General features: G+C 39.0%; 1 protein-coding gene and 1 pseudogene across 1 annotated transcript in view; both read right to left on the bottom strand.

Moving 5' to 3' along the window:
• LOC120619771 (wiskott-Aldrich syndrome protein homolog 1-like) overlaps positions 1-20,380 on the bottom strand; it is an 84,793-nt gene that overhangs the window by 57,652 nt on the left and 6,761 nt on the right. The window lies entirely within an intron of this gene.
• On the bottom strand, positions 9,379-9,497 carry LOC120620033 (uncharacterized; annotated as a pseudogene).

The following is a 20,380-nucleotide window of genomic DNA, read 5'->3' on the forward strand; positions in this document are numbered from 1 at the left end:
GATTTCTCTTTAAATACTAGTTAAACCCTATTGATATGATACAATTAAAAACGTGTTGTGCCAAAATCAGTAAGAGCTGGTAGGATTTTAAATTCGTCATGTACTTTTTGGGGTCTGGAACCAAGGGATATTGCTAGGTATTTATAGTCTCTGTGGGAACCAATTAATGTTTTATAGGTCCTGGACTCTATGTCATTGCCAGCCCTAACAATTTCTTTTGATTGTTTAGCATTGTTAACATATGTCTTAGTTTCCTGTTTTGTTTTGTTTTGTTTTCCTTGAATTGAAATAATTTTACATTTGGCTCTTAGCATTAAAGGTATTTAGCATCTGATTTAAAAAAAAATTATTTTAAAAATTTCTGTTCACTTACATACTGTGGATCCTATCATTCGCCTGCTAATTTAGAATATTAAGATCACAAGTATCTGCTATGAATGTTTCTAAATTTATCTAAAAACAGTATTATTTAATGTTAAGTATATAATAAACTTTTTATTTAAGCAATATTAAACAAACAAGTAAACTTTTGGCACTGAATGACCACAGATAATTTTTACGTAAAATAATGTACCTAAGCTAAAATTTATATTTTCAACAGCAATGAGATTTTAAATCTGCTCAAATTGTGGTCTTCTGAATATCTTAATGAACCAACTCTAATTTCAGGTCTTCAGTCTACTTTCTCTAGAACAAATCAAATTGCAGTTGGTAGACCCAGGCAATTTAGCAGCCACGTGAAAAATAGATTAGGCTCTGTCTTGACATGTCCAAGATGAGTGTCTTCCCGTGGTTGAGAATGTGAAGCATGTGCTCATGGGAGGATACACGTGGGCTATATGTTTCGGTCTCAAACACCAGTCCCCCCTGTCTTTTACCCATCAGCATGGCTTCCTTCCTTTGAATCCCCAGGGCTTTTTCTGCAGATAAGAATACATTTTCAAATAATTTATCTTGATCAGAGAGGGTCTCCTAATATTAATGAGCCTTTACAATGAAAGGATATTGACTTCTAACTTGAAATAAGAATAGGTTCAGGATAGGTGTCTACAGAAAGGAGAGGACAAATGGAACAAACCATCTGACTCAAGGAGGGGACAGCAAAGAAGTAATGGAGGAAATTCCACAGACACAAGAGGCAGAGGCTTGACCCTAAGGAAAGTGACAAGTCTGTAAAAGGAAGTGGCACTTTAGCGGGAGGTTGGAAATGCAGGTCGAGATGGAATGGCTGAAGATGCATGTAACTATCTCGCTCAGGTCCTATCTGTATTTCAGGTTTGCCTTCGGGGATGGGAGGGGAAGAGAAATGTAGGCTGTGATCACTAAATCTGGGAGAGTCTGCAGATTTGTGTCAATGTATATATGTCGTCGTGTGCGTGCGGTGTGTGTGTGTGTGTGTGTGTGTGTGTGGGGCAGAGCTTCATTGAACTGCTTCCTCCAGGTGTATTTTTGTGCCCAGCTCCCTTGCTCTGCAAGTCAGCTAAAATGCCCTGTTTAAAACTGCATCTACTCAGCTCTTCATCACAAAGCCTAAATTCTTACTTCAGTAGGTGCTCAATAAACATTTGTGAATTTTCTCCTGAGTTCTGAAAGGAGTTGGGCCTTAGAGTTGTCCTAATCTCAGCCATTTTTAGCTGATCCTAAATTCTTCCCTATTCAATTTTCATATAATCCTGATAAGAACTAGATTTTCCTTAATAGTTTCATACACACCCACAGTATTAGCCAACAGGAGATACGTATAATGTGTATACATATTAGCCAACAGGAGATACGTATACTGTGTATCTCCTGTTGGCTAATACTGTGGGTGTGTATGAAACTATTAAGGAAAATCTAGTTCTTATCAGGATTATATGAAAATTGAATAATACATCAGAGTGACTCTGGGCTTTGGGAATTGCATAATCTTAGGTTCAAGAGCTGATGTTTACAATGTGTGACTTTGAGCCAATTATTTGACTTTTCTTAAAGCTGAATTTAAATAGGAAATCTCAGAAATGGGTTAGTATTAATGACTGACGTGTGTTTTGTGAGGATTCGTGATAGGGTGTAAACAAATGCCTGACAAGGTTCTTGGCACCGAGAATGCATTCAGCCATTGGTGGGCACATATTTTGAATGTATATTTATTTATGCTTGTTTATTATGTACATGAATATGCACATAGCTTTGAGACATCATGGATTCCTTTCAAAGATATGGAATAACCTTTTGAAGTCTATATGACGAGCTTAGGAATTAATGTCTTGCTTTTATCCGAGGTATAAGTGTCTACCATGTTCAAAGGGCATCAATAGGATTGGTATTCAGAATTTTCTTTGAAGTCCTAAAATAGAAAACCCTGGAAGCAAAACCCATTGCATAAGTTCTCAATATCAAATAAGAGACCTAGTGGGAAAAGTAGGCCATTTCTGGTTCGCCGTTATTTTCCTGTCCTCACACATATTATTTTCTGGGTGCCATGAAGAAGGCTTAGAACAGTTTATTTGACTATGGCGAGCATGTTTCTTGCTTGGTTTGTTGCTCAGAGCCAACCTGCACAAGTCCCCCACGGTGGGTTTGTAGGTATTTGAAATCTCTGGGTTGGGTTTGGGCTCGTTTTCATTCATCTTTGGACAGGATTGTGGCTACATCTCTCAGGAAATTACAGTTCGTTTTTTGACTGTTCAGGAAACGCCTTTTAAAATCCTGGTGTCCAACAAACAAACAGTCTCCCTCCCTGCACAGGGCAGGGAGGTGGCCTCTCACACAGGGGCCAGGAAACAGCCTTCTCTGATCATTTACAGTGGTTTGTTTCCACACATTATCTTCTCTTCCAGATCTGAAGATGACACAGAACCTGTCCTCACAGATTTAGGTGGAGTCAACTAAATAACCACTTGCCCTAATCTTTACGAGAAACTTAACATGAATCAAGCATTTCTATAAATATTTAAACAGTTGAACACATGCTTTTCGTGTAGATTTTTTTTTCTTTTTTGAGAAGCTCCAGCACCTTTGTTTGCTATGTGTCATGCTTATGCCTTGTAGAATCGTGGACCAAACTAGAGATTAGACACGAACACGAGAGAGGCTTTTTTTGAAGTCTCTTTTTCTGTTTTAATGTAGAAAAGGGACTTCAATGTGAGAATTTATTTTCTGGATTTGTCCAGTGTTCAAGAAGATAGAAGAATTTCAGATTTAGAAATTCTAAGGTAACTGAACACATCATCATTTGAAATACATTTTTCTCCTCTTCCTCCTCCTCTTCTTCCTCCTCTTCCTCCTCCTCCACCTCCTCCTTCTCCTTCTAACATTTTTAAAGTTTAAACTGTTTCTGCCTATCAACATGATATGTGGGAGAATTCGAATGTTTCATAGGTGAGCAGTTACCATGTAACTTCAGAGATCAGAACACGCTAACTGTGCCTTGTTATGTGATGTGTTGACTTTCAATTGATATTAAGCACACTTTAAATGGTAATGAGAACGCAGAGCTGGGAGATAGCATATGGCTTTAACAATTCAATTTTAAGAAGGCAAGCAAACATTTGAAAATGATAGAGTTTCATGATAGTGAAAGTCAAGGTGAAGTCAGAGTTTTTGAATGACAGAAACTATTTCTTCTCTCCATTATTTTTAGCTATGCCTTTATTAGATTTTATTGTGGTGATAGGAAAAAATAAAGAGGAAAACCAGAATTTGTTATCAAAATTTGGATCAAATTAAATATGACAGAAGGCTTTGCTCAAAAAGTATGAGAGTATTTTGGTGCTTTTGAACTCAAATCATCCTTTCAAGTAAAATTTAATATGAAAAGTCAATTAAAATATAATAAGGAAAAATGTAGTTCAAGGAGCTGGAAAATGAGAGAAAATGTGTTAAGGCATGAAAGAAAGATGAAGAGAAATATTAGCTATTTAGGCATGAACTACATTTATGTATATTACTCAGTACATAGTCTCTTATTAACCAAGAGAAATATGTGAATTATGAGGTGAGCAATTAGGAGATACTTTATTTCTCTACAAGGAAAGACATCATGTAGGCGCCATTATAAGTTTGTTTTCTTTATTTAATCTACTAGATTTTGTTGACTGTTATTCTCAGCTAACCAACTAAACTGTATGAGATTATTTTTTCTTAAACTGCACTGTTTTCATGGTTATAAGCTTAATACAGAAATAACAAAATGCAGTCAACTTTAAGACATTTAGAGGGTCTAAAGAATTTTTGAGAAATCCGGTTTGTTCACAGAGACACCATGCTTCTCCACAGTACGGTCATTTTTGCTTTTGCAGAAATCTAAAGGCATTGGTGAATTATACACTAAGATGTGTGGCTTAAAATTATATACTGACTGATAGGATGTTACAGCCGAGTGGGACCGCAAAGATGATATGCTCTCTTGGTATCTTTTTACGTAAGTAAAATCGACTTATTTACAGTCATAAACATAATTGTCTGCAGTTGGGAAATAAACCCTTAACCTCCTCAGTTTTAGACTCTGTAATGGCTTGTCTACATTTGTCACTATTTCACTTCAGTTGTTTCATTCAAAAACTGTTAATCTAGTTACTTCATAGAAACACAGCCTAAGTCTAATGATGAAAATGATGATTACCATTTATTGAGCATTTACTGCATTCAGGCCATTTACTAAGTAAAGGCTTTGCGTGAGTGCCCTCATGTAATCTTTACAACCATGTTGTAAGGAACTTTTTGATTAAAGAAGTTAAATGATTTTCTTAATATGTGCCTACACTTCATTAATAGCAGAAAAAATGTTTGGACATGCAAATCTGTCTGACTACATTTATTCATTCTGGAATTAAACAGATTTCTTAATTGAGTAAAGTCGTTCTGTTGGAATTCTAAAGTTATTTAGATGTTCAAGTGATTTTGGGTTGTAATGCACAGGTGATACTAGAAACCAGATACTAGAAACAGGTTCAGGAAACCACATCTTCTCTGTCATCCTCATCAGCACATGATGTCTACTCTATTTATCATAGAGCTTGGCTTCTGATGGTGACATTCAGATTCTCTGAGAAGTTCTTCAAATCTGAAGCCACTTCTCAGTTGAATCCAATGGTGGCATTCCATCCATAGAACTCATGAGGTGTTCAGGCTGAAAGAGATCTTAAGCATTATAAAAACCTTCTTCCTGTTATGTTTTTAATACTCGGCCCAGAAAAATGAAATGACTTTCCCAAGGCCACAAACTAGTTAGTGACAAAACTCAGACAAAGACTCGGGTCTCAGGAACCATGGCTTTACCTCTTTCTACTATTCAGACAAAGTAGTATTGAAAATGGGCTTAATCATATACGACATATTTTATGCAGCTATGCGTTAAGATGAAATAAGGGAAATGTTTTTTTTTTTTCTTTTTTTAATTTGTTTTAGATTTCAAATGACAAGCGCTTTAGCCTCATAAAGCACTCTTGAACCCAATAAGCTAAAAATTTTCCAGTGTCAGAGATGGCTATGTTCTGATTGCTGCCTCCAGACCATTCTCAAGAATAATCTTAATAATTACCATCAAGTTGGTGGCTACTGCTATTTCTACAACACACTGCTATTTCTACTTTTTAAAGTAACCTTGTAAGATACGATCGTTATCCCTATTTTCCAGAAAACTTTGATTCAGTGAAGTTAAATGACTTTAACAATGTCATACAGCTAGTCATTCAAATATTCAGGAATTGAATACTGGTTTCTCTAACTGTAAAGCTTACATGTTTCCTTCTATACCACCTTGGACTAACAAAATGAAAGTCAAAGAATTAAAGTTGAAGAATTATCAAGTAAGTCTAAAATGCCATGCACAACAAAATTATCTCCTTCTTACGTTGCGTTTTAGACATTTAGTTCAATCATTCATTCATTTATCCTTTCTTTCATCAGTGAGTTAACAAATGCATGTGTATTTTACAAATGAAGAAACAGGTCACAGGACGATTAAGTAACTTCCTCAAGGTCACATAGCTAGGAAGTGGTAAATCTGGGATTTAAATCCTAGACTCAAATGAAAAAAGATAGGCTGCATCCAGCAATAGAAAAGTTTAAATGACATTATCCTGACGGGCATTAGAAATAAAGTTTTGAACAGGGCAGTACAATGATACTTTCAGGATGTTTATCTGCAAGTAGTTGTGGGTGATTAGAAAAGAGAGACTGGAGACAATGAGGTATGAGACAGTACAGTTTAGCTCATTTATGGGAGAAGCAGTAAATATATGAAGAGGAAGTTGTAAAGAAAGAATTGACATCACTAGTGACTCATTTGGGTGGTAAGTTAAAAGGACATAGGAGTGGTTACCTTTTCCCTGTGGGTAACTGAGAGGATGTCAGTGCCATTGGTCAAAATGGAGAAGTCAGAAGGCAAGCCAGAGAGATTTGGTTTGAAGTTCTAGATGGATGTATGTCTGCTCATGTCCATGTGAATTTCTGATCAGATGCTAGAACTGGGTTGAAGATTTGAGATCTAGCCTTGTAATATTAAAGTAACATTTCATCATGTATCAAAGAGAAGGTACATGAGGATAGAACTGTGAGGTCTGTCCATGTTTAGGGTTTGGGAAGAAAACAGATGTAATCAGAAAAGTAAGAGGAAGACTGACAGGATATCAGAGAAACTGATGGAAGGGAGAGTTTAGGGAAAGGAAAAGTGGTCAGGGGTATCAATCTTTAGAAAGAAGTCAAGACGAATGAAGATCGAAAGACGCCATTAGATTTCGAATTTTGAAATCATAGCGTAGGCTTTTTAGAAAGAAGTTTCAAAAGTATTTCAGAATAGTGTAAAATGGATTATAAGGAGCTAGAGGGTAAGAAATAGAGATAATATAATTTCCATGAATACAAGGAGGAAGATGGAGTAGGAGCTTGTTGGACTTTAGTGCTGAGAAAGAGTTTTTGGTATAGTGAAGACCTGATCATCTTTGTCATCAGAGAAGACCTAGTTTGAGGTCAAGTCTTTGACTTTTGCACATGCTACACACCTTATCTACTCCGGGTGCTCAGTAGATGTTTGTCCCATGACTAATTTAGTCTTTCATCAATTCAGAAGGATAGATATTATACTCGTCTTATATATTTAAAAACCATGGAATCAAATAAGCAGATGGAAGCCACATTCTGTCATAGACAAGAGGATAGGAGAAGGTTGAATGAAGAACATAGGGTTAACTTCATAAGGGAGAAAGTTCAGCTGATGGCCTGGCAGGGGCTAAGGCTCAGGAAGGCAGTGAGGATGCAGAGATAGATACTGAAATGATGAAGGGTGAGTAGGATGAGATTGAAGGGGAAGCAAAACATGGAGGAGACCAACTGACAGAATGCCAGGGCAGGCAGGAAACTGGCAGTTCAAACCCTTCAGGGCCAGGCTGAATTTGCCGTGTATTCATACACTATTGTTGAGCCGTTTTGTCAGCAATGTTTACAAGCACCTTTGAACTTTAAATGACATGGCATGATCCTAATAAAGAGGTCCTGGAGCACAGCCAGGCTGCCAGGACTAAAATCATGCCCAACATCACCAGTTCCCCAGAGAGCCTACAGGCCTCTGGATAATGGAAGACAGCAGGCTGCCCTAGCAGCTGGTGAAGGGCAAGATGTAGTGGATTAACGGCCTGGGGAGAAAAGCCTTAAAGGTCTTCTCACCTCAAAGGCAAGAGCAAAACCTTGGAATCAGAACCCTTGAACTTAACCCCTATTCTGCTACCCACTACCTAGATAAACTTGAGCAAATCTGTGGAACTGTCCTAAGCCTCAGTTTTCTCTCTTATAAAATAAGACCAATGGCAAGACTGGCCTTATAGAGGTGTATAGGTGAGTATTTTGTAAATTCTATTCAAATATTAGCTCTGCAATAATTATCATTTTTATTGGTAAAACCACAGAGATGTGGATGGCTAAGTACTAGCAGAAAGATTGCCCTGTATCTGGTGTACAGTAGTCAGAAATGGGAGGTTTGTCCTTGTGTCCACCATTGAATATTTTGTATAACAGGCTGTACAAGCGGTCACTCTTGGAGGTCAAGTAGAAGATTTCATTGTCTATGACAACGTTTCATGGTCTATATGGAGGAACAGTCCTTTTCACAATAGACACTTTTTTTTAAACCATATCTAAAATTTGTCAGTACATAATAATTTATGATAAAAGGTAGTGAAATGTGTATTGTAGGTATAAAAGTACTTGCATATATATGTAATACACATACTCACCGGTAATTGCATATAAAAATCTATATGTACGTTACATATAAATACATGTATAACTACCTTGGGTGTTTTTTTTTGTTGTTGTTCTGTTTTTTTGCTTTTTCCTAACAAAACTGTCTTTTCCAATGGTGATACATTTATTTCAATTTCTCAATGTAAACTTCTTGCTAAAACAACCTATTCCCTGTGCTGCGTTTGGGAATGACCATTGCAGAATCATTCCTGATATGCTCCTGGCTCCTCTCCCTAGCAGCTTCTCCATTGGAAGGCAAGATGCCACTTCTGGTTTCATTAAAGCACTTTGTAGCTTGGAGAACAAATTGGAAAAATCAGAATTGATTACATTCTGTGCTTCCTTTGCCTTCGTCAGAGTTTGTTCAAAGCCAAGGTAGAGTTTGCAGAGTGAGAGAAGCTTAAGGGGGGTCTGCATTCGGTAGAGAAAACCATAATCTGGCAAAAGATGCAATTATTGTGAAGCATGACATGGAAAGGGTAGGTGTAATTTTGCTTTCAGAACTTTTCCTTCATGCCAATGACTTGTTTGCCTGGTAGCCGAGTGGATCTGGCGATTTACTTACTAGGGACCAAGTTGCCATAAGGTTGTAAGTAGGTGGCACATCCTTTGATGCGTGTGAGCTCTGCGTGGGGACCCTTTATTCTTGTATAAAATAAAACTAACGACCATTAGGAAGACCATTAGAGAAAATCTGCCATAACCTTAGATTACTGATCATCTCTGTTCTCAGGTTTATTTGGGAGGGAGTTAAGAGAGATGTTGGGGTGATTTTCTTCTTTACAACTCAAATGCTACTTTCTGTTCAAATCTTTCAGATAGTCTCCATTAAATAACCCCTCTCTTTTCTGCCTTGATATAATTTTTTGGCATTTATGGCATTTATGACCTTCCTTCTGCCCTCAGCTGTTCATCTGTCCATTTTCCTTGTCTTCCTGTCTCCAAAGTAACATGTAGGCAAGGGCTTGAATTGGTATATTTCTGAATTCCCTGAAGGCACTTCATATGAAGCCCTCCACTTAGTGTGTGCTTGGTAACTGTGGCAATTATTCAGTGAGGTAAATGCCAGAGAACAGTAGCTAAAGACCTCTTTGCTTGTGTCTATAGAGAAGAGGAAAGTTGAGGTTCTGAGCATCGGTTCTTTTTTTTTTAAAATGCCTGTAGCACCTGGTCTTCCTAGGTGGTCTCCCATCCAAGTACTAACCAGGCCCGACCCTGCTTAGCTTCCGCGATCAGACGAGATCGGGCACGTTCAGGGTGGCATGGCCGTAGACTAGGCATCGATTCTTAAAGGGGAAAAAAAAGAACATGTCATAATGCTTTCTAGAATAATGTCATTGACTGAATAACTGATGAGCTCAAACCGGCATATAAAGAATGACCCTGTCTTATTGTTCATTGATGAGTGAAGCTCTCTGCTGAGCACAAGATAAGGACAGATAAATAACTTCTGTCAGAAGATGAAGGGGTCCCTTCTTTCTTTCTTTCTTTTTTTTTTTTTGGTCAGATCTTGGCAGACCTGAGTTAAGAGACCTGGGTTAAGAATAGAGAAGAGTTCAAAGTTAAAATTGTACAGATTTCTGGGTAACAAAAAGAATAACTTTTCCTTGCGTCTTGGTGGGACCGTTTTGACATTTTAAAACGTACTGCTTTCATTGAAGCCTGCATATATTGCTTTCTTTAATATATTTCTATGAACTCAAGAACTTTAAATGCTATCCTTTCTAAATTAACCCCACCCTATCTTATTAGTTTTTAAAACCATTTTTTTGTGGAGTGTTTTTTTGTTGATTTTGGGAGATGGGATGAGTTTGAAAATTGTCACTTTAAAAATTGAAAAGGAGCTTAGATATAATCGAATCCATCTACTTCCATAAAGACGTATGGCATGATGCCCAGGAAAGTTAAATGACATGCCTGTGTTAGTGGATTGTTCAGGAATAAAATGTTTCCAAACCCTTACCCAGGTCTTCCTTTAGTTACTATACCTTATTTAGTTTATTTTCCGCAGGTTAATATGATATCTGGTAATCTTCCCTAATGTCCATATTTTATTTACCCAGCTAAATTGTAAAATTTTCAAGGACTCCGATCATATCTTTGACTTCTATTGATGACTCACAAAGAAGCCCAAGTCTTTGAACATTATTATTCATTGTAGGTCACACGTTAAGGATTAATGACAGCAGTGGGCAGCAATTATTTTTGCAAATTGCTGTGGGTGAAGAAATTGAGAGATAGTTAGAAAACTCTACTAATGAGGAGAAAAAGAAATATCAGAACCAGATAAATAAGACAAAGGATTGTTTTTAAAACTGAGAACATTTTTTTTTGTTCTTACTGTTTTTGAAATTGGACTAATGGTAGAGGGAATAAAAGGATGCAGATAAACGAAATTGCTCTAAATAGCTTCAGTTCAGAGCAGTGCTAGAAAAATATCTTCAAAGAGGGTTTAGCAAAAGGGAAGAAATTAGTCTTTCCTGCTGTGCATGTGCACAGAGAGGTGGAATGTGGAGGTTAGGAAGGAAAATGTGAAGATCGCACAATGGCTTCCCAGCCTCTGGCCGTCAGTGCTCGTTACGGAAGACTTGACCCTTTGACACGGAGGGTTCGAAATCATCACAGGTCACAGAGAAGATGCTAAGAATCCATAGCCCTTTGGGGCCTAACTACAGTGCAGTTAATAAATCTTTATCTCTGTCTCTGTCTCTTTCTCTTTTGTCAAGAAAGACCATTCTGGGAGCCCAGTGTTTTATTTTCTCTCAGGTACATTTTGCTTTTGATAAATCAGAACTATAGTTGGAAATATAGAGCATTATGGTAGCTCTGTCCAGTGGATGGTGCTCAGCATTTTAGCGTGAGTTTTATGCCTCGATAATAAGCCACAGGTTTCCCAGGTTTTAAGGCCGATAGAACCATAGTACGCATTTGAAAATTTATATAGTGTACATGTCACTTAATATCAATCAAGGATGATTAGGAAGTTATTTCAGTTAAATTAAGAAATCATAAAATATTTAATAACATACAGACGCAAAAAAAAAATTTAAATGGACACGGATTTTTCCAAGCTTTTCATATGCCTGCCCAGGCTTTCATGTGCATATGGAACCACTGATTGCATTAATATTACTTTCTCCACCAAATGCATCAATTCTGATTTCCTGTTCACTTTCTTACAGTAGAATGAAAAATAAGCACTTGGAGAGTAATCTGAATGTAGAATCATAACAGATTTTTTAGATTCTGCCTTCTCCATCCCCACTCCCTGCCCTAATTTGCAAGCAAATTTAACTGACTTGCCATTAATGTTTTTCTAATCCACTTAACTAGATTTTCATATGAGTAACTCCCTTTTTGTACGCCTATGGTATTGCTTTGCAAAATATTTGTTTTTATTATATATAGTATAAAAGTATAATTGGCATAATGTGGTTTGAGACTCTTGTTAAGCCTAGAGCTTGACAGTCAAGAGTATGTGCGAAGGTTCTAGAAGAATACCTGGACAGCTTCTAATGCCCAGTATGTCATGGGGCCTATCTACGTATTTCATGAGCACAGTGCTTTCTGGTATATTTATTAAGTGGAATTTTGGTAAGGAACGTTCTGCTACAGATATGACAGCTACTATGTATCTAAGCTGTGTGATCTTTATTATCAGTAAATTGTTTAAAAAGTGTGTACAGTTCTCCTGTGACTGATCTGCTTTCTGGAATGTTCTAGAAGGCCGAGTGGATTTGACTTTAGAATTCTCAAACCCTACCAAGTTCTGCGTGGAAGGTGGTAGGACAGAGAAGCTTATTCTCTTCCCACGGGGTTCCATCCTGAACCCTAAGTTTTGTACGCACACCCCACACCCTTGCTCTCTTCCCCCTAGATAAACGGGCCTCGAGGTGTCATAACCCCGGGAGGACACTCAGTGGAGAAGCCCACCCCGGCCCTGGGAGAAGGTGGGCAGGAAATTCTGGAACCTGTCTTCTCAGATCATAGCCTAGAAGGGGCTGTCCAGGCTTCAGACAGTCACAGCCCTTGGCCCTGTGCACACCTTGTCCTGATGGGAGATTGTGGGCTGCAGGGCTGAGGGTGGTACCGTGGTCAGTTCCAGTTCCTTCAGGAACTCTTCACTAGTTTTAACATTCCTCCCATGATCTGACTTCCCTGAAGAATGAGCAGGAGAGTCAAGAGGACGGAACATTCTGAGAAAACACCGGGGTCAGAGCTTAGTGACACCCAGAAGTAGCTAATGGAGGTGGATGTTTCACCTGGGAATTCACTTCATTAAGACATGACCCTAAGTACCTACAGTTTCTGCACCTGTGAGTCTCTCCAAAAGACCATCTCACCGCTTGTGAGGAGACTTGGGTCTAGAAACATGTGAACATACTTCAGGTCGAAGCAGAGAATGCGGAGGTTCCTGCACCCCTTAAGTGGGGCCCATCTTCACCTGCAGCAACCCTGGGCAGCAGCTCTCACCCCTGTGCTCAGGTGACACAGCACAGCCACTCATGAATAAGGCAGCCCTGTCAAACCTTGGACTGCACTAGCAATGTTTTTGTCACTAGAGTCACTAAAAGCCTCATTTTCAAATTATCTATGGTTGTTTGCCAGGCTGTGCTTATAGCTTTAGGAAAGAAAAAAAAAAAGCCAGTGTTTTTTTTTTCACATAGAATAATTTATAGGTAGAGATCAATTTATTCGCTAGGGAACAGCGGGTGGTCTGCGCCTTTCCCAGTGGAGGGGACATTATGCTAAGCAGGGTGGCAGGCTCCAGTGCTCACCATAGAAGCAGAGAGACCCTTCTAATTAATTATGTGGTTGTCTTACCCAGCATGGGCATCTCACTTTGTCGTCAGTGTTCTTGTTGAGTCAAAGCTGTGTTTATTTATTTGCTATTCATGCATCATCTACTTCCAAAGAGAATTTGCGACAGCTGGTAAAAAATGTGTGTGGGAGGATGTATGTAGGAGGCCCTCTGACATGGGACATTTGACATGGAACATTCGAAGAGAAAATTCTGATAGGAGAAGTTTGGAGCTTGCTTTTCCTCCACACGTTCCTTTCCTTGATAAAATTTCTTGCTCTACTTCATCATCACTTCCCTTCCCCCAAATCATCTTCCAACTTTTTGCTGTACAGATTCAGATCATCCTTTTATTTATTTATTTTTTATTTTAATTTTATTTTTCAATCACAGTGGACATTCAATATTATATTTTATTAGTTTCAGGTGTACAGCAATAGTGATTAGATATTCCAGATCATCCTCTCGCCATGCCCTCCCTGCTCTGGTCCACTTAATGTAGGCTGTCCATCGCCCTCAGAATAAAATCCAGATGGCTTGCCGACGCTGTAGGCTTTGCTTGACCAGGCTCCTCAGAACCCTTGGCGCTCCGCTCGCCCCATTTCTCACAGAGCATCTCCAGCCACGTTGGTCTTTCGGCTCCTGAAAGAAGCCAGACTGGCCTTCTCTTCTACGCTTGTGTCTGCTCGTACTCAGGCCTGACCACCGTGTTAGCCTCTTTCCTTCCTCCTCTGATTGTCCTGAATCCCCCGTTCATAACAATTCCTCATCCTTTGGGAATCCCATTCTTCAAGATGCCACTTGTGATCACCATATCTGAACCTACACCCATAGACTCTCAATATTCTCTGTCACACTTTGACACATCCTTCATGACATGGTTCACAATTTTACTTCAAGTCTCACGTTTGTAGCTTCTACTTGATTTTTTTTTTTTTTTTGTCTTCCTTTCTAAACACATCATCTTGCTGACTGTCAGGATTCGGCCTTGTTTAGCTTGCATCACAAGGATCTTGCACCGTATCAGGCAACAAAATAGCCGTTCAACAATTGATGAATGAATGAGTGACTGCGAACTACTAACTTTTGTATGAACAAACTATAGAAATGATCCCTGAAAGTATAGTCTTAGAGATACTAACTTTTGGAAATGGTCTGATACTCCTCACTCAATGGAGAATGTCTGCTAAGAATGTTTGCCTGTGTAGAGAGGGTAGTGTTCTAATCCAAAGGAATTGGTTTATAATTATAAAATTTTAAATAGCAGGGAACTGGTGAGGAAAGGTTTTAGAGGAAACAGGGCCATTGGGAATCCACATCACATTAAGTGGCTGGCCACTCATGTGTACTTTTCCTTAACCTGTTTCTTGAGTGTTTTAAGAGAGCGGATCTGCCATTTCCATGTAATACTTCGGAAGATGAGCCCCATTAGATCTGCCACGATCCTCCTGCGGACTGGGGTGTCCTGCATTTCAACCAGTTGTGAGAGTGTAGCTAAGGAAAGGATGAGCAACCCGATCTGATTTCAAAAGTATGATGCTCCCCTTAGCAATCTTAATATTTTAAATGTGCTTATTATCATCCCAAACTTTAATACTTGGCTTTTAAATTTTATTTGCAAGTAAAGATCAGAATTTTTTTTCTGGACAACCATCAAGTAGCTGAGACAAAGATGAAAAACCTGTCAAAACTGTCTTCTCATGTGCCGTGCCGCCGTGTGTGTGTGTGTGTGTGTGTGTATGTGTGTGTGTGTGTGTGTGTGTGTGTTAATCCGTGTTGTTCTCTCTGGTGGCGGCTATGCACATGGGCCTGTGGTATGGCTGAGTCAGGGATTGTAGTTTACGATCTTAAAAAAAAAAAAGCAAAAGAAAATTTACGTTCTCTTGATTTTTTTTTTTTTTTTTTGGTGCGGTGAGAAACAATATATTTAAGAAAATACAAACTTCTTGCATTGGGGTAAAGTTTGAAACCTGCAGTGTCCGTAAATGAAAGCAGTATTCCATCTGTGGATAAACCTCTAAAAAGATCCGTTCGTATGTTTAAATTCCTCTGCATTTGGGGAACACATCTCAAAATTTCTTCAAGTGAGAAAGGCCACCAGTATAGATTTTATTTAAGGTAGCTTCTCAAATCCATTGTGTGTTTTTCACTATTTTCCTTTGAATTATTCGTTATGTGCTCTGTGTAGCTACACTGGATATGATACTGATGCTTGCCATCTGAGGTTTTATTTTAGATCTTGGAAATCACTTGGTTTTATCTTAACCCTCATATGATCATGCTTCATGGGGGGAGAAATGTCCTTGAGAAAAGGAGAGAAGGTCAAGTATAAGAAATAATCATCTTTATTTTGTCTCTTTTTCCCTCTCATCCCCTAAATCTAGAAATAGTCCCTTAAACGTAGCCTAATACTTCGGCATGACAGGTGTTCTGAAGATGAGAAGGTGCATTGTAAAACCTATTTATTCAGTAAGGAAATTTTATATTATTTACATTCAGAACCATCTCTCTAATACTGAAATAGGCTTCAGCAATGAATTTTTCATTTTTTTAAAGTCAAAACCAGGTAACTCATCTGGAAATACACACTTTGTAATTTCATTCCATGAGCTAATCAGTATCACTGACTGAAATCTGTATTCTCCTTGTGAAGAAGACACCAAATTTTCTGTTTCATTATGCATATTACATATATGGTCCACTATTTTGGTGGGAATATAGGCCATGTTTATGGTTTAGGATTCAGTTTATTTTTTCATAAGCATTTTTATAGCTCTCAAATATGCTGGCCTATTTTGTATTGATTCTAACTGTGGAATGTTAAAATGCTGCACAATTAAAGCACAGTCGAATAGTCACAAATTTACGTAAATATTTATAAGTTGTTGGTGAGCAGAACTGTATATTTTTTCTCTGGTAGATCATAAAGGCTTTACCTGAATTCAGGTCATAACCGTCATAGAACTGAAGTGTTAGTTTTGTACTGTGCTCAGACATGTCTTTCATCAAACGAACAAAGTTTGTAACAGTGGGTCAGGCTGACCCCATTTCAGTAGTACTATCAGTCAATAAGAGCACAGAATTTGATGTTATTTTGTAAAACAAGTAGAGTGCTGTTGTAATTGCAATTATTTTCTGGTTGCATGTTCTATGCCTTTTCCTAAGATCATCGAGCTTCTTTGTGTATGGGGACTATTTATCCACCTCTTTATCTATCCCTCAATCTCTCTGGATAGGTTAGTGTAGCCTAAACCCCTTGAAGCCTGTTCTGAAATATCATCTTGGTGATTCCTTTGTGGGACCTCAGATTGAAGATGTTGAAGAGTTTTTACAGAAGGCCTCTTCAAACAAAATAATCATCTGAAGGTCATTCCTTGATTCGTTCATTTGTTCCACAAACACTGTTGCGTCCCTGCCTCATGCTGCTCTGGGCTCTGAGGAAACAATACTGAGCAAAAGCAGACTCATCTCTGGCTGTGTGGAGCTTACAGGAAGGCAGGCCATGGCTTAGGAGCAAGACTCTCCAGCTCATGCCTACGTTCAAATCCCATCCCTGTCACTTATCCGCTGATTGGCCCTGGAGAAACTACTGAATATGGAGCACCCAATCCTTCTTCAGGGGTAATGGCAGTGTAAAATGCATTGCTTTATTATGAATCAGTGCATGTAAAGTTCTCAGAAAGTATTGGAAATTGTAAATACTAAATTATAAGTGATTTTGAAATACCGAAGTAAGTCAAGTGGGTGTTGGGATATACAAGTAAAAAGTTGAGAGAACAGTGTCGGATGGAGATTTAAGTGTGTGGTTCATTTGCATAGAGATGATGATTTAAGCTTAAGGCTTAGATGCCATTCCCTTCTGTAGGGAAAAGAAAACCAGTGCCTGGACCTGAGCTTACTGGACTCACACCGAATGGCTAGAACTGAAGAAGGAGAGCCTGCAGAATAGGAAATAGCAGGAAGAGTAGGAAGAAAACCAGCAGACTGATGTCATAGCAACCAAGGAATGAGAATGTTTCTAAAAGGGCACGCACAACCAGTCTAAATGATGCTGTGAGGTTAAGTAGGAGGAAGACAGGCAAAGTCCTTTGGATTTAGCATCCGGGGGCTGATTATTGACATCAGGGAGAGATGCTTGTAGAAAAGCAGGGCCGGAACCAGTGTGGAGTGTGATGGTGAGAGATGGATGGGAGGTGAGAAAACAGATATATTGAAGACAGACTTTTTTTTTTTTTTTTAGGAATTTGGCAAAAGGAGAGAAATGTGACAACAGCTGGGAGGTGGGGGTGGGATTTTGGGTCAAGAGGATTTTTTTAAGTGGAAAATACTGGAGCATGTTTCAGTGGACCCAGTTTGACAGTGAGAGGTTGCATACACAGGCAAGGAGGAGATAGAGAAGTATGTTCTAGACAGGCCCGTAGGGCGAGCATTCCAAGGAAGAGATGATGTGGTGAAGCTTTAAGGGAATAGAATTGGGAGCAGATGCAGGTGGACTACATGGCTGGGAATAGAAAACATGGGACATCCCGTCTGATGTCTTCTGTTTATCTGCACATTAAAATCAGGTTGTCTATTGGGAATGAGGGGAGAAGGTTTGGAAGTTCAAGGAGAGGGAAGATTGACATCACCTTTGAGGTGAATGGAAGAGAGTTGTTCCCCCTTCCCCCCTGACCCCCGTAAAGTGCAATGGGATTGTTAGATGGGATGAGGTCTCACTTTAGGTTGATGATTTTTTATATAAGGTAGACCTGGTCTGTGCTGTTAGATGACGTTCTCGAGTTGGAATCTGAAACTCTGGCAGGCACGGGGGAGATTGGGCTTGTGATTGGGTGGAAGATGTTTGCTTGAAATGAAAGCAAGCATGGAGATTCCCTGGCCTTCTGCTCTTTCGTGGGTGCAATGAAAGAACAGGGAACCGGGGGTGTTGGCAGAATTTTTGAAATGATAGATTGTAAACCCTAAACTAAAAAGGAGAGAAATGTGGTATAGTGGGAAGGGCACTGGTTTTTTTCAACAAGGAAAACTGAGTTGCAATTTTATCTCTACTATTTGAACTTGAGTAAGTCACATTTGTCCAAGGTCATTTCCTCATTTATAAATTAGGGATAATGATGTCTTAGCTCTGTGAGTATTTCACAATACTAGCAGTAGCTAATGCCCAATAGATATTTGAATATTTACTTGCATCTGATTTCAGGTTGGAAATATACAGGAGTCTAGCAGTGAATCATTCGAGTATAGTTATTTGCTTATTCCTTCTTTTAAATTATCAAGAACTGTATGAACATTGTGCTCAGATGTCTCGTTTTATCTCAGCTTAGGTTGTCTTCCAAAGAAGAAAGGGAGAAAAGAAGGGAGGAGAGAGGATGACTGTCCTCTCTTATCCCACTTCAGGGTGCATGACAGACAGGATGGAGGGCAGCATGGGAAGGACCACACACATTCAGGATGAGCACTGCAAGTTTGAATTGTAGAGTGGAAGGTGGAAGAAGAAACCTCTCAGACTTTCTAGAGTTAAGTGCTGTTATGGGATTGCCTGGACATCATCTTTTGTAGAAAAAAGCAGATCTAGCAAGATTTTCCCTAAATTTACTGCTTGGTGGGTTACTGACCCCACTTTCTGTAGATTTTTCTCCCATAGAATTCCAGGAACGCTTGATACCAGTCATCTCATGCCAAGCTATTAGTATACATCTAGTGGTCATGTTTGGGCAGTTGATGATTAGTTTCACTGTCAACAGTCACCACCCCCACCACACACACACACACACACCATGGCCCCACATGAAGACCTTCCCAAGCTGTACAATGTGGTGGCAGCTGACCTGGCACTGCTGGACAACAAAGAAGGCAAAGAAACTTTGTCATCTGTCTTGCTACCATCCTGTAAGTAGCTGTCAAGTCTTTCAGACACTCTCAATTCTTGACACCTTGATGCTGCCCATCAGCTGGGCAGCCACTTGGTTTCCAACTCCCTCCGAGCTGTGCCGTGACGTGGAGAGAGTGGATAATGGGTCCCTGGCTAGTTACCCTTTACCTGTGTGTCAGTCTGCTTTGAGTATGTCACCCAAGTGCCAGGTGATTGCTAGTTTTATCAATTTAAGCAGTGGGGAGGGGCTTAGTGAAGTGAGTGTTGGTTTTAGTACCATTCATAATGTCATAATGGAAGCTAGTATTTCCTTAGAGAAAATTTACAATACCGTCTTCTAACCAAACTATCTCTATGGCTTCAGGAAAATTGTTTTTTCTCTGTGGACTTCAGTTGAGGTCGATAGACATATTTCCTATGGGTTCTTGTGGGATTCAATGAAATGAAATATTGAAATGCTTTTGGAATTGTAAAGAGCTTTATGCAAAGAGTTATTTGGTCCGACATGAACCTCTACTCAACACCTGGGGCTGTGCCATAGTTATCTTTCTAGTAACTCCATGCCTAGAAAGGAATGGGCAACCCCGTCAACCCCCTAAATCATTTGCTGGGCTGTCCTTGGTGCTGGTCTGACTACATTGTGATTCTTTTCCATTCTGGGCAACTCATATCAAGAAGTCATTACCAGAGAAGGCATCAGCATTGCTGAGAGTCTGGAAGAAATGAAAGAAATGGAACATTTACATAGGAAAAGAAAAGAGCTCAGAAGCCCAATCAATGTGCCTACATATTTCCTGGGTTGATGGGTGGGAAGGTGTATGTGGATATCTCCAAAGGAAAAAAACTGTGATCAAAAAAGTAAATGAAAGAAGAAAGTGAAATTTGATGGATTCAAAAGAACTGGCTCTCTACCAAATTAAGGACAAAAGCTCCCTGGAGAAGGAGGCTTTTTGTAATTTTTTATTTTTTGTGGACGTGAAATTGGCATATAACATAAGATTCAGGGGTACGACATGTAATTTGACATCTGTATACACTACGAAGTGATCATCACCAAATGTCTATTTACCATCCTTCACCCTACAGTTGATCCCATTCACCCATTTTGTCCCCCTCAACCCTATTCCCTAACCACCAAGTTCTCCATACCTATGAGTGTGTTTTTGTTTTGCTTTAGATTCCACGTGTGAGTCAAAGCATGTGGTATTTGTCTTCCACTGTTTAACTTAATTAGTATAATACCTTCTAGGTCCATCCATGTTGTCAAAAAAGGCAAGATTTCATTCTTTTTTATGCCTGAGTAGTATTCCACTGTTGTTGTTATTGTTTTTAAGCTGCTAATAGGAACGGCCAGCACATAATTAATTTATGTTTTTCATGTGTTAGATGATAGTCTAAGTGATTATAGTTCTACAACAACCGTGAGAGATTAATATATCATTTTCTCCACTTTACCTATGAGTTAACCTGAACACAAGGAAGTAAAG

This window comes from Pteropus medius, unplaced genomic scaffold (assembly GCF_902729225.1).
Source record: "Pteropus medius unplaced genomic scaffold, Ma_sr-lr_union100, whole genome shotgun sequence".
Taxonomy (NCBI): domain Eukaryota; kingdom Metazoa; phylum Chordata; class Mammalia; order Chiroptera; family Pteropodidae; genus Pteropus; species Pteropus medius.